General features: G+C 43.1%; 1 pseudogene; it reads right to left on the minus strand.

The window, feature by feature from the left end:
* LOC139660120 (neuron navigator 3-like) overlaps window positions 1-14,497 on the minus strand; it is a 73,563-nt pseudogene that overhangs the window by 32,641 nt on the left and 26,425 nt on the right.

Below are 14,497 nucleotides of genomic sequence, written 5' to 3' on the forward strand. Positions count from 1 at the left end.
AATCTGTTCTGTCCAGATCTGTTAGACCAGTGGTTCCAAACGTGGGATCCGGGGACCACCAGGGGTCCTTGAGGGGGTGCCAGGGGGTCCCCAGAAAATTGATAAATTGTTAAACTTCACTATTATTTAACACAATTTGGGAATGTGGAAGAATGGTTATTTTGATCATAGTTTCACTGTTATCTCTCTACCTAAAATACAGATAGTCATGGAAGTCTAGACAAAATCATATCTGACAAAAGATAGATAGAGTTCAGATTTGGGTCTGAGAGACAAAATCTCATCAAATGAGGGTCCGTGGCTCTAATGTGGACTAAATAAGGAGTCCTTGATATGAAAAAGGTTGAGAATCACTGTGTTAGACCATTACAATCCACCAGCACAACCAGGCTCCTATTCGTTCTCTTTTGAACTATTCCACACTTTTTCCAGACTTCAGTTTCTTGGATTTGAAGATATTGATCGGTGTTCAATGATACAGCGTGACAGTGGCTGGTCAGTGTCAACTGGGGGCACATTACTTGACAACACAACATGTGAAATGACAGCAAAACCTGAGCTAAGAATTATAACGTTCTATGCACTTAAACTGAGTTATCCACATATTCATGATCTTTGACTGTTACTTTGAATGTGTGGTGTTATTTTTCATTGTTTTTAGCCTTTTGGGGTTACATAACAACAACAAAAAAATAATGTTCAGAGCTAAAACAAAGTTACTCCCAGACTGCGTACAAAGGTTTTTTTCAGTGCAAATATGATTTGAGAGATGTTTGTAAGTTTACCATACAAAAAGCTAAAAAAGGGATTAAAAGGAGATGTATTTCTATTGTTGGGGTTAAATTATGCTAATAATAACAATGCTAATATAAATTTAAGAATGTGTAACTCGCTTTTGGTTTTCAAAAGAATGGTTTATAAAGCTATTTTTGAGGATAAGCATTATGCTTCTCCCTGAGCCTTTTCAGTCACTACTTAATACATAGATTGCTGATTTTGTTTATACTGTCTAGACTGCTTATACTTATTGTATATTAGATTGTATACATGTTTATACTTATTGTATTGTGTGTGATGACTGAATAAAATACTACTACTACTACTACTACTACTACTAAATAAAACTACAGTTTTGCCAGCTGGTCCGTCAAATCTTTGATGCTCAATATCTCAGAACTGCACTTCACACAGATATGACCTTATAAATCCAAGTTCACAATCGTTTTTCAAGCACTTTCCAGACTTCGTGGGCAAATCCGAACAGAGCGGCCGCACGGCCCCCGACTTCCCCCCTCACTCACAGAAGAATGGCCTACTTTATCACTGACAGACACGCACTGATCCTCTGACCTGCGCCGTGGCCTCCGGCCCTCACACTTGATTTACTAATCGACCCAAGAAAGGGGAGCGAGACGTGACCGGGGCTGTGGACAGGCAGGGCAGAGAGGGTCTGTTTGGAAGTTAACTCAAGTCACCTCAGGAAGACCTCTTTCGTGTATTTATCCCGCAATTCGATCCTGAACAGAGCTACAGCAGAACTAAAGACTGTGTGAAACCTGAAACTTCGAATTTCTGCCTCGATCAACTTGCTACCAGACCCCTTTCTTGTAAAAAGGAAGCGGCGTTGCAAGGTTGCAGGTTCGGCAGTAAAAAAGTAGGACGTGTACAATGGCTATATCAGTATCGGTGTCAGTGTGTGACATCACTGGTGTGTTGGCATGCTCGCCGGGCCGGGCCGAGGCGGTGGCGTGCCTGGAACGCCGCTCTGTTCGTCTTTTTGTGTTACAGCAGCAGAGTTGGGGGGGGGGGTCTTCTACACCTGTTGTTGCTGGGGAGGAGGGGAGGGAGGGTGGGAATAGGTGGCAGCTGTGCCCCTAAAGCCCTAGTAACCCCCCCATACAGACACACACACACACACACACACACACCACCACCGCCGCTGCCCTCCAAACTCTTTCTAAGCAGAGCGAGGCTGCCCCACTCCGTTTCACCCACATACCCTCTCCTCAAATACTGAGATTAAGTGTGTGCTCTTACTGCGCTGATACACACACACACACACACATACACACTGACACAGATTCTCTGTCACACACACACACACACACACAGCAGGGCCAAGTAGAGCAGCAGTGCAGTAACCTGATCTGCCTGGGGGGGGGGGAATGCCACCCATGTGTGGCATGTCAGGCCGGCCTTTAGATGCTCCAGTAAGGCCCAGTCTGTCTATTTACATCACACTGGACCGGGCCTCTGCTGCTCTTACTGCTTATTACTGCTTAGCCATGCAGCAGCTCTACGCCTTCACCTCTGCTGGGAATGTCTGCATATCTTAACCCAGAAAGGGACATGAGCATCTTCATATCGCACACCTATGATCGCTAAATGGAGGAAAAGCCGCTTAAATTGTGTGTCTTAAATCTTAAAATGTTCCATACTACTACAGTATGTGCACAATAACATACTCACATTTCATAACAATTTCATGACCAAGACAATTTCCATTAGTTCCAACAGTTGTCAGCCTGTGTGTTGAAAGGTTATGTTAATTTTTACAAATTAGCTGATTACATTGTCTGGGTTTTGTTTTGGCTAGCTGCAATTATTGCTAGTGACTTTTGTAATCAGGAAATTAATTTTAAGAGTGACTAAACCCCAAAACCAAATTTGTGGTGAGGCCTGACATCTAATGGTGAAAAGTAGGGTACTGAACTGGCCTTCTGCTATTGGCCGGTCTTTGGTGACAGGTGATGTCACCTTCTATAGAGTACAACAGGTGGTGACATCAGCTGGCACCAAAGACCAGCCAATAGCAGAAGGCCAGTTCAGTACCTTCCTTTTCACCATTAGATGTCAGGCTTCACCACAAATTTTGTGTTTGGGGTTTAGTTTAATTAAGAAATGTTATTTAGGCTGCTATTGTTTTGAAGGTAATTCCATCTACTTGGGCCATTCTTTAGTGCAATCCAAGGCTCACGCCACTGGAATGTAAAATATACTCATTTCAGATGCGTTACAATAAGATCTGGCTGCAGACCTCAGCTGTCAGCCATCTTGACTCATCCCTGTCGAGACTTCTTCGCGGAGCTGACACTGCAGAAGCGCTCCGAGCGTTTAATGAGAAACATCTTCCCCGGTGAAAGGCTGTTATTTATTTTCAGCACCATCGAGACTCAATCATATCCATCAATTTCCTGTTTACAAAAGGCCCCAATTAAACCAGCCAAAATCGATAAATCACTCGACCTCGACTCCAGCGTAAAATCCTAAGAAGAGAAACCCGGTCCGGTAATTCAAGCCAGGGACCACCCCGGGACCGCAAGCCTGCTTCTGGGACCTCCGGGCTACCTCTGCGCCCAAATTACACCCGCAACAGCGCCGACCGAACACACATCACGGTACCTGGACTGCATCTCCTGCGTCTTGAGGCTGCTGGCGGCCGCGGTGCTGCTGCTCTGCTGGCTGAGCTCCACCAGCGACTGGTAGTACTGCTGCTGCTGCTGCTGCTGCTGCTTGTAGCGCGACAGGATGAAGAAGAGGCCCAGGATGCTCTTCAGGTTGCCATTCCTGATCTCTGGAGGGACACCAAGGGAGAGAAGGGAGTAAGACCAGAGCGTGAGTGTGTATTTTACACTGTAGTCCCCCATCATCCACAAACCTATATTGAGAATTGAAGGATTGCTTGAGGTTTATGATTGTAATTGCTTAGCTGATCTGTGTATTGTTCTAAAGGAACATTTGACAAGTCCTATAGGGGCTGTGGGGCCTGCCTATGCGGCGGGGTAAGACCACCGGAAATAATCTATGCTCCTTCTAAGAATCCCTCATGATCTCATCTAAATTGATTTCCTTTTGAAAGGAAGAATTGAGGGAGTTCACTCTCCGAAAAGCTATAGCGCTATACAAATTTTTGTCCGGTAAGGCAGACAAAAGGTCTTTTAAGTTGTGATTATCTTTGGAGAGGTAAGGCACACTTCATCGTATACTGGTTGACAGTGTCACCAATGTGAGATTGACTACTCTATTGATTCTTTTAATGCAATGTATTTTGCTTGTTCTTTTATATGAATTTTATCTTTTTATCTGTCTTTTATCTGCCTTTTCTTTTTGATGTAAAGCACTTTGAGCTGCATGTTGTGTATGAAAGGTGCTATACAAATAAAGGTTATTATTATTATTATTATTATTATCATGGACTCATCCTGCATCCATCCTGTGTACAGCTGTATGCAGGGATATTCATTCTAAAAGCCCTTTATCCTGCATTCATCCTGCATTTGCCAAATGTTACACAGTAGAACAAAACGCCATATTGTAATGCTACACTCTAATATTTCTCAGACCGTCTCTTGTATCTTTTCGACAACTGAAAAGATATAAGAGAGCACATGTTGATTTTTTTTTTCAAAACGATTCCTCTCGGGGATAGAGCTCAAGTGCAGCTGTGGTGCAGCAAGCGTGCAGTAATTCCACCATGGCAGCATTTAGTAATACATTATGCAGTATGTTGAGCTGTAGCGTATAAGAATTAACACTTACTCGAAATAAGATCTAAATAATACAGCCCCCTGCCAGTTGTGGAAGATCCAGACTAGAGCATCTCCTTACACGCATGACACAAACACCCAGCTGCTGAGCGTGTGAACTCTCAGACCGGCGGCTGAGAGGCAGAAGTCGGGTTTCGAGGGGAAGTCCGAGTCAAATTTAAGAGGATAAAAATACACAGCAGGCACTTAAATTCTCAAAGTTCTGTTTTTTTTTACCATTAAATAAGGAACTGATTCTGAATTAACGGGTGCTGTTGGTACAGTACTGACAGAAGTGATGCGTTTAGTTTATTTGCGCTGTGATTAAAAAAGTGATGTGAACAATACAATAATACAATACAATACAATAAAAACAGAAGAAAGGAGAAATGAAAGCAACGCAGCTGGACAGGACTGCAGCATCTAAGTAACAACCAAGAAAATATATTTTAGAAAACTGCAGAATGGTAAAAAGATGCATAAAATAAGATAAATGATTAAAATGATATAGATAATTACTCTTAAGTCATAGAGGATACTCTTCCTTTATGACTTCAAAATAATTTTAGTAGTTTAGTAGTAAATGGAAGAGTATCAGGTTATTGCAGACAAGCAGTGTGAGAATTAAAGAGATTTTCTTCATACTTGTGGCACCAGATCCAGTTGAAAGTGCAGCATTGCGTCCAAAGTTCTCCCTTAACTATGCTTAGCTGACAAAAAAAGCTCCTAATCAATGACAAACTGTCTGTCGGGAGCATTTGTCTGATCGCCAACAGGCCTTAAGTTCATCTCATCCCCTTTCAGACAAAACTCAAACAAATGCGTCTCTCCCAGACTCCTACACACAGCAGAGATAGGACCCGACAGTCACAGAGGAGGGAGAATTGATCACTCTGGCTAACGCATCCATTTGTGAAATGGACTTTTCATACCGAGCCCTCTCTACGGGCCGGCAAAGAGAGGCAAACGGAGGATAGCAGCGGCTGACGCAGTGCTTTTTTACTCTCTATTTTTCAGTCCAGCGGAGACTCAACCTTCTCCCCAGCCATCCATGGCTGTGTTGTTTGGAGATTGCGAAAGTTGGAGAAGATTAATCTCTTGGGGGAGTTTTCCATTTTCTAACTCCCAGAGGCGGTAATTTATACTGAGCCTTGGAGACAGTCTGAACAGCAGCGTTTTCTACGCTGTAGGGAGAGACAATGTTGCAGATTCAGCCGACCAGACTCACTCACTGTGGCCGGAAACTTCTGGCGATTGGTAATAATAATAAGGAGAAGAAGAAGAAGAGGGAATTTTGTGTTTGCTTGCCCGCCTCCATACAGAAGCCAGAGGTCAGAGGTCAGAGGTCAGAGGTCAGGGTCAGCTACAGAACAGCCCCTCTGAGGATTCAGCGTGTTGCTCAAAGGCACTTCAGCAGGGTGGAGGCTTGCTGACGCGGGACAGCTTGAACCCAGGACCTCCAGGAAGGATGGTCTCCATCATAGCGAGAATTTCTTTGAATAAGTAGAAACCATTTATCAGCATCATGAGGATGCTTGATGTTTGATTGTTTATTTACATCTTTTATTATGTACCTAGTTCACCAACTAACACCTCTTTTCTTTTTCTGTGACACAATTTCCCCCCAGGGATCAATAAATTAATATTATATTGATTTGTCCCATGTTATTTTATCTTGATGTGTCTTGTCTCAGTGCCCTAAAAAGTAAGGATTCATCCCAGAGGCTTTCCAACAATAGTAATAATAATAATAATAATCTTTATTTATATAGCTTATTTATATATATATCTTTATTTATATATAAAACCAAGTTACAAAGTGCTTTACAGCAATAAAAACTAAAAGAAAAGAAAATAAAAAAGTTTAAAGTTTAAAAAGTCACTAAAACATCATAAGAGATAAAGTACTTGAAAATAGAAAACACCTAAAAGAAATAATACAATGAGATGGAATACAATGAATAAAAAACCCCAAATTAAAATAATTAAAATGGAATAAAATAAATGAAAATAAACACTAAGAGAAGGCCTGTACATAAAAATTGGTGTTAAGAAGTGACTTAAAAGTCACTAGCCTAAGAAAGCATGACCACATGAATAATTCCATTAATAAATCCAATTGTTTGACATCTGACCATATGGTGCTGCTTTCCCGTTCAGTCTTAAATACAGAGTACATTTGTTGTGGAAGAAAAAGCCGCCACCTGTCGCTCTTTCTAGAACATGTAGGAGTGAACAGAAAGTGGTCCTGACAGCAGCGAATGAGAGAGAGTTCAACCATGATATAATATAACCTCCTCTAACGTCATCAGGTCCATTAGCAGGGCCTCTGTTGGCCTGGTACACATGTAGAAGTCTCACTTTACGAGGCACAGCGTGTTTGCTGACCTGACGCTGCACTCTGGCTGCACGCCCGTCCCTGAGAGGAGGAACTGTTTGGGGGAATTTACGCTCTTTTCAGGCTCTTTTCAGGCTCTTTTCAGGCTCTTTTCAGGCATCGGAAGTCATAAGGAACAGTCCGGTCGCTAATGTCCCTCATAAAAAGAGAGAGAGAGAAGTGAGTCGCACATTGAAGTTCCAGTTAATTTATTAATATTGAAGTTTCAGCCATCAGGCTTTCATCAGGGTGCAGCTGACTTCTCTCTTTTTTTTTTGTAAGTTTATTGTCCATGGTCAGCACCTCATTAGTTGTTTATGGTGTGCAGTCAGTCACACCTCTTTTTTTCTTAACTAATGTCGCTCAACCAACTAAAGTTTTGTGTTACAAAATGTTAGTTTGGTTTTGCTGTATAATGTTCAAGAAAGAATTGACTGCAGTGCTAATGCAGGATAGATGGACCCCACTTGAATTAACCTTTCATGTAACGGTCTTCTTCCCCTTCTACTCTTAATAAGTTGGTTTGACTACTGTTGACGAAATGCACTTATTGTAAGTCGCTTTGGACAAAAGTGTATGCTTAAGGATGTAATGTAATGTAATGCGGATGCAGGATAAATGCATGAAAAGAGGCAACAATGGCTGCTCCTTTTATACCTACTATAGTAGGCCTGTAGTGTGTTTTTCTGCCCAAGCTTACTACTAAATAATGGTTAGTAATGCTGAGTGTCACAGGCACCAGGGGCACTGACTCTTACGTCCAAAGTGATGTATGTGGAGAGCTATCAGCACTTAAGAGCTTTTTCTGCTTGACCAGCATTTGGCTGCAGCTCATCTTGTCATTTGTCCAGAACTCTGTCAGTCCGCCGACTGGAAATTTACTGTAAAACTCTTACAAGGTGTCACCTTTTGCTGTACTTTCTGAGAGATTCGGGGGGCAGCTGAGACAGAGGAACGGAGAGTTTGGTTTTTTTGAGTCCGTGGCGGGACAGTGGTAAAGCCCACATGAGACACTTCTGTCAGCAGTACACAGCTTTTTCATCTGCTGGATCCAGGAGGGCTCTATCCCTCTCTGGAGCAGAGTATAGCAGAAGTGTTTCTGCTTGGCCCACACTCAATGAAAACGGGCCTGCTTCTGCAGACCTTTCAAGTGGTTAATGTGGTTTCGTTCAATCTCTTTTTTTTCCTATTTGGAGAGGTTCGTTATTTTTATGAGCCGCAGAGGACTGTGGAGGCGGTGAAGGAAAGGTTCTACTGTACTACCGCTGGGCGATACAAGAGAGACACAGATTGTTTGAGCAGTGAAGTACCATACTCTCTCTTTACCTCCTTAATCAACTTTTCGTGGGTTTAATCCCCAGAGAATACATGTCTTCGCCCCCTAACCACTCCCGGAATTATGTCTTTGCTTTTGCTGCTGTTTGCCTCTTTTCCTGAGTTTTTAATTCCTTTGTTTGACTTGAATGTGAGTCCATTAAGTTATAAGTTACAAATTAAGTTATCATACCACTATTGTTCCTCTATAATAACCTCACCCCCTCTGCATTATCCCTTACATGGACCTCCATGATGGCGCCAGATGTGGTTGCTAGGAGATTTGTGACACAACTGCAAAGCCTCCAGACACATTTGATGCTGATGAGCGGGAACTCAAACATTGATTGATAGAGTGCTTTGAGCAAGTTTTATTACGTATTCTTATTATTACTACAGCTATGGAAGTATATGGAAGTGGCTTACAAGTGGTTTTAAGAGTTATGCACTGCAAAAAAGATTAAGGCAGTTCAACTTAAAAACACAAGTTTCCTTGCTGCCTTAAAATTGTGAGGTGACTGAAGTACTGAATAGTTAGGTCAAAGATCATTAGTTAGTTGTTCTAATGTAGAAAAGCTAACTGAGTGAACTTAAGACAATAAGTTCAATCAACAAATGTCTAGTCATGCTGATTCGTGTTTCCAAGTTGAATGCATTAATTGATGAACTGAAATCCAGTGTTCATTTTTTCACAAGGTTTGCTAGGTTTAAGTTTGAAGTTTGAGGTTTAAGTATCACATGATTAATACACAGTTCAGCATATAGTATGCAGTTGCAATACACTTACTTGTAGTAAACTGTACTTGCCATGTGCATCAGAGAAACTTACTTGCTTGTGAATTCCAGATACATAGATAAGATAGCAGATTTTATCATGTTTTTGTTTTGTTTTTTTAATCAGAACCTATGATTGACCTATGATTCACCAAACATACATACATAACAAGTCTCTATCCTGTAACTTCATTCAAACCAAAAGAAGGAAGAGATTCTGGAGAGTTAAACCGAATGCAATGCATACTGGGAAGTCTGCTAATAAACTAACAGTGTTGAGTTTAGTGAATGCTTTATAAGCTGTTCTTTCAATTTGTAATTTTAAGTCACAAGATGTGAACTCATGATTTTAAGTCATGAAGCTCATAACTAGCACTTTTAAGTTGAAACTGACAAACACATCTATATACATTGTGTTAATGGATAAAGATGAGTTGATTTCACTAAATGGCATTATGAGTTTTTACAGTGCATTGACTTGTGCTGGCAATGCTAACAAATGATAATTGGAGGTCGATTTCACAGAAACACAAGCTCTAATGTAAAAACCTTTGGCACAATCTGAGAGGGGACTTGATCAGTGATTAATAGAATTGCTGAACCGTCCCTTTAATTTAAAACTAAAAACCTGTAAGGAGCCCAAGCCTTTGTGTCAGAGAGATCAGTTCCCCTCACGGCCCTGAGCCTCACCCAGCGGGCCGGGGGAACGAGCGTGCGCCCTCGCTGACCCGGCACGGAGGAGCGTTTAAGCGCTAAGTGGACTAATGAAAACAGCCTCCTTTTGAAAAGGTCCCGCACCCACCGAGATCAAGGGGAGGTGCGCCGTGGCGAGCGGGTCGCGGCGTGCCCGCCGGCCCGGCAGCCAATGAGAGGCCGGTCGGTCCGGTCTCAGCTGCAGAGGTCCCGCAGTGGCGAGGCGCTCTAATGACCCGCTAGAACGACCGCTCGCTGTAACCCATTATCAGCTGCAGGAAATGTGTTTCAGGGCTTCACACCTGCTTTTTAGAGGGTGGAAAAGGCAAACTGAATTTCCTGTGGGTAGCCTAATTATTTTTTTTAAAGTGGTAAAATTTTGGGTTCTGATTTTTGGTGCTATGGGGTAGGGCTGAACGATTTTGAAAAAATATCTAATTGCGATTATTTTGACTGATATTGCAATTGCGATATGATTTGCGATATTAGAGGGAATGATAATTTTTACATCATTATTCTCATTTTCATTGAAAAACGTATTAAAATGATTATGGTGTGATTTTTGCAGGCATCTGTACCAAACAAAGATGTTTTCTTAAGTTTGTAGAATATGATGTGTAGGCCTTAAGCATCATCTCTGCAGCACGACAATATTTCATTTAAAATGGTATTTTGACACACATTTCACCTTTAACAAATATTGCGCCTCCTGTGATTTGAAAATTGCAGTAGGCCATATTGCGATTTAAATAAAATTTTGATTAATTGTTCAGCCCTAGTATGGGGCCATTGCTTGTCAGTTACCCAGTTCTTCTTCTACATAAACGTAAAGCGCATCAGCTCCTGTGTGCTGGAAGATTTTACCCAGGAAAGACGTGGCTGCAACAAATGTAAAAAGCTTTCATGAACTGGATTTAGGTTGAATCACTATTGTGTTACATCAATTGTTGATAGATAGCAGCAAAACTGACATTTATCTATAAGAAAATGTCCTGGAGCATTACTTTAACTTTTATTTATTCAGGGAAGGTTGACTGATCAGACACACTCTTCCTCAGCAACACCCTGCTTCACACTCACACAGCCAAACACACTCACACCTGGCAGCTTGAGTGCCTTGCTCAGCGGAGGGAGGGAAGAGTTTCTTAATCTCTTTCTCCACCATTTGATCCATTGATCTTCTGGTCACACGCCTACTTCCCTAACCTCCCACTTGGATCTGGAGGGTACAAACACACTTAAAACACCACTGTGACTTTGTTTTCTTCTTTTCTATGTTTTGGAGCCGTTTTTTATTATGGTCTATATAACCTAACCCTTATAGGAAACGCGGGTAAGGGGGGGAACAGCATCGCTCTTCATCAAGACGAGTGTTTCCAGGACTTCGGTTTACAGCCTCCCACCACACAGATGCCATTTGCTGCGGGGGACTTCCAGAGAGATTATTACAATAAATACGTTTTCTCGAAAAAAAAAAAAAAAACCTCCTACACCCTGCATGCACATCAAACACCCCGGACTCCTTTTTTTTTGTTTTTATATCCCCGCGCCTCATAAAAAGATAATAAAGACTGCATATGCCAGCCTACAGACTCTGGGAAGCCTGGGACTGATTCAATTAGACATGAGAGGGGCAAACATGGCCATCTAATTCAACACACACACACACACACACACACACGATGATGAAAAGCACCAGCAACAGGGATGGACAGAGGAACCTGATAGCCCATATATTTACAGACCCACTTTTAAAATCCAGGCCTACAGAGTCACTTTGCTGTTTTTAGTGCTGGAGGAGAGGGGATTGTGGGGGTGGGGGTGGGGGTGGGGGGGCAGGGGTGCAGGATTTAGAGCTGTCGGTCAGTGTGTCAGGCTGCCAGACTATTTCTGCAAGCTGGAGAGGTCAAGGACACGCTCACCTCCTTAATGTTTAAAGGTTTTAAAAGGAGAGCTGAAGCAACATGGGGTCCGGGCCAAAAAAAAAAGGGTCCTAAATAACAGCTGGGGACAGTTTCTGTTTCTGGTGGAATAATTGAGACGAAATGCATCTATCCTGAGTTATAATACTGTGTACAGACAATCCTTAATTTGCAGTTATTTTTTTCCAGCCAAAAAAGTTTACGGCAACACAAAGAGTCTCTCCACCAAATAATTACCGCATCAATCTTTACTTTACACCGTGGCTTCCGACAGCTGCACCGCAAATTTTCCTGTGTTAATAAGCGCTGATTTCCCACTGACAATTATTCTGAGTTGACTGAAGTGTTGATTGGAGAGTCGTTGTTGCGGATGTTCAAAACAAAACCAAAAAAAAAAAAAAAAAATGGTTCAATTAATCCTGATGAGAGTGTACTTATACAAACACTGGCACAGAGCTGATTTTTGTAACTCCCACAGTAACACTAATGACAATTTTTGCTGTGTGAAAAGAGAGTAACACTTGATTTATTATTCCTCTCGGGAGCTGAAGGACAGCAGCTCTTTGCATGCAGTAAAAAAAAAAAAAGAGACTTTTACAGTTGGATGTATTTTCTAACTCAGCAGGGAGCATTGGTTCCTCAAACAGAGACACTGAAAATCACGTTTTCGTAGCAAATACAACTGCATAACACATATTTTTAGAAGAAAACTGCAAACTTTTAGCTTAGATTTTTAGCTTATCATTCAATTTGACAAGCAGCCATGCTGTTGTGGTTAAAGCCGTCGTATCTGCAATTTATATACCCCGATGGGGCAGGAGGCAAATCCCTCTCCGCCGCTTTTCCCCACCCACAACCCCACTCTGATGCCCTAATGATCACCTCCACTGCCATCGTGAACGCTAGAGATTGAGGAACCGTGCACGCTGCCACGATACCAGCGTGGTGAATTCCAATGCTGTGAAGTATAATCGTACGTCTTGGAAATAAGGCTTTTTTAACCAGTTTTTTTTTTTTTTTTTTTTTGGTATACTCTGAAGAAATGGAAAGCTATACCCACAGAAGGTTGGATGGTGCTGCTGTGGAGCCAAATGCATTTTCCAGGGTCCAGAAATTAGAAAATACAACATGGAGATCTCTATCGTTGTGCCGTTTTTTGACTGATTGAATTAAGTAGAATCTGGAATCCGGAATCCGGATCTGGACTGCACATCGTTTCTGCGTCTTACCTTCTGCTGAGAGCCCTTGTACATTCACTCCTCTGGCGTCCAGGAAGCTGAGGCAGGCGTCCACATTCTCGATCTGCCAGAAAAAAAAAAAAAACCCAAAGAGACGGCGGACAGTCAGCACAAAGAAGGACAGACATAGCAGGAATGAGACGACACTTAACATTCAATGAGCCTAAATGTCTTGGGGTGGAGGGCTGGGGGGGGTTGGGGGGGGGCAAGGCCGATCAGCGTATTACCCATAAAGCAGTTCATTGTGTGGTTATTACCCGAACCCCCGCTTGACCCCGGGCCCTGGCCGCGTGACATACTGACCGCAGTGTATCGCCACCTACACAGCCTGGGGTCCAGTCTGCATGGCATGCCACACACACACACACACACACACACACACACACACACAGGGGTGTACACACACTCATGCACACTCACTGGCACTAAGTGCTAAACACATATACATGCATGCACACACACAAATGTGACACAATAGAGCGCACACACACACACACACAGATAATGTATGCACACAGAAACACACGGACAAACACTGGCACCCAGTCACACACACACACACACACACACACACACACACACACACACACACACATACACATAGCTGCACACACACACACATGCATGCACACTGGCAGCAAGAAAGTGGTAAAGACATACACACAAGTTTGACACAAAAGAGCGCACAGAAACACATGTACACACCCTGTCACATAGACACACACACACACACACATATGCACACACAAACACACACTGGCAGATACACACAGACACACACACACAGCTGTGCAAACACAGAAACACAGGCACACAGATGAACAGGCACACACTGGCACTGAGACAGATACACACACACACTCACTCACTCACTCACACACACACACACACACACACACAAAAGCTCATACATGTGCAGAGTGACATAGTAGACACAAAGACAGTCACACACTCACAGAAACACACACACACATACAAACACACACACACACATTTAAGCATAAACAGTAAAATAGCTGAGCTGGAGCCCACTTGAGGTCTTTTACAACACAAAGCACGACTGAATGGAGCTATGACACACACACACCCACACACACACACACACACACACACACACACACACAACTAGTTTCAGTTTGACAAAGACCCTCAGAGGTTGCATTTATTGGGGGAATTTTTGCATTCCACGAGCGGCTCAACGCGTGGCTCCGTCAGCGCGGTGGCCGGCCGCCAACACTCCTCAGGTCCTTTTTATGACGGGGTCAAAGGTCGCAGCGCTCAGTGTGCCAAGGCCTCGCCAGGGCAGGCGGGGCGAGTCGGGCAGGCGTCCGGCGGTGATGATGATTAATGAGCTGAAACTCCCCTCCGCTCTCTCTCTCTCTCTAATGTGTTGTCTCTCTCTCTCTCTCTCTCTCTCTCTCTCGCTGTCTTTCTAATGCTCGCTCTCTCGCTCTGTCAGTGTCCCTTTCTCTCTCCATTAGCCGGCGGCGGCCTTGGTAGAAGCGGGATAATGAGCCGCCTCCAGGGATCCACGCAGGGCCAGTTGGGTACTTGTAGAGTTCCCGGCCCATGTTCCCGCCCTCTGCCAAGCTCCATCAGGCTCTGTAGCTCTGCTGCTTTTGTGCCCGAGTATTTCAAGTGACAAAAGACTTA

This window comes from Centroberyx affinis, unplaced genomic scaffold (genome assembly GCF_046629955.1).
Source record: "Centroberyx affinis isolate AG114_WGS23_722 - 3 ecotype Tasmania unplaced genomic scaffold, CSIRO-AGI_Caff_v1 ptg003220l_1, whole genome shotgun sequence".
Classification (NCBI taxonomy): Eukaryota; Metazoa; Chordata; class Actinopteri; order Beryciformes; family Berycidae; genus Centroberyx; species Centroberyx affinis.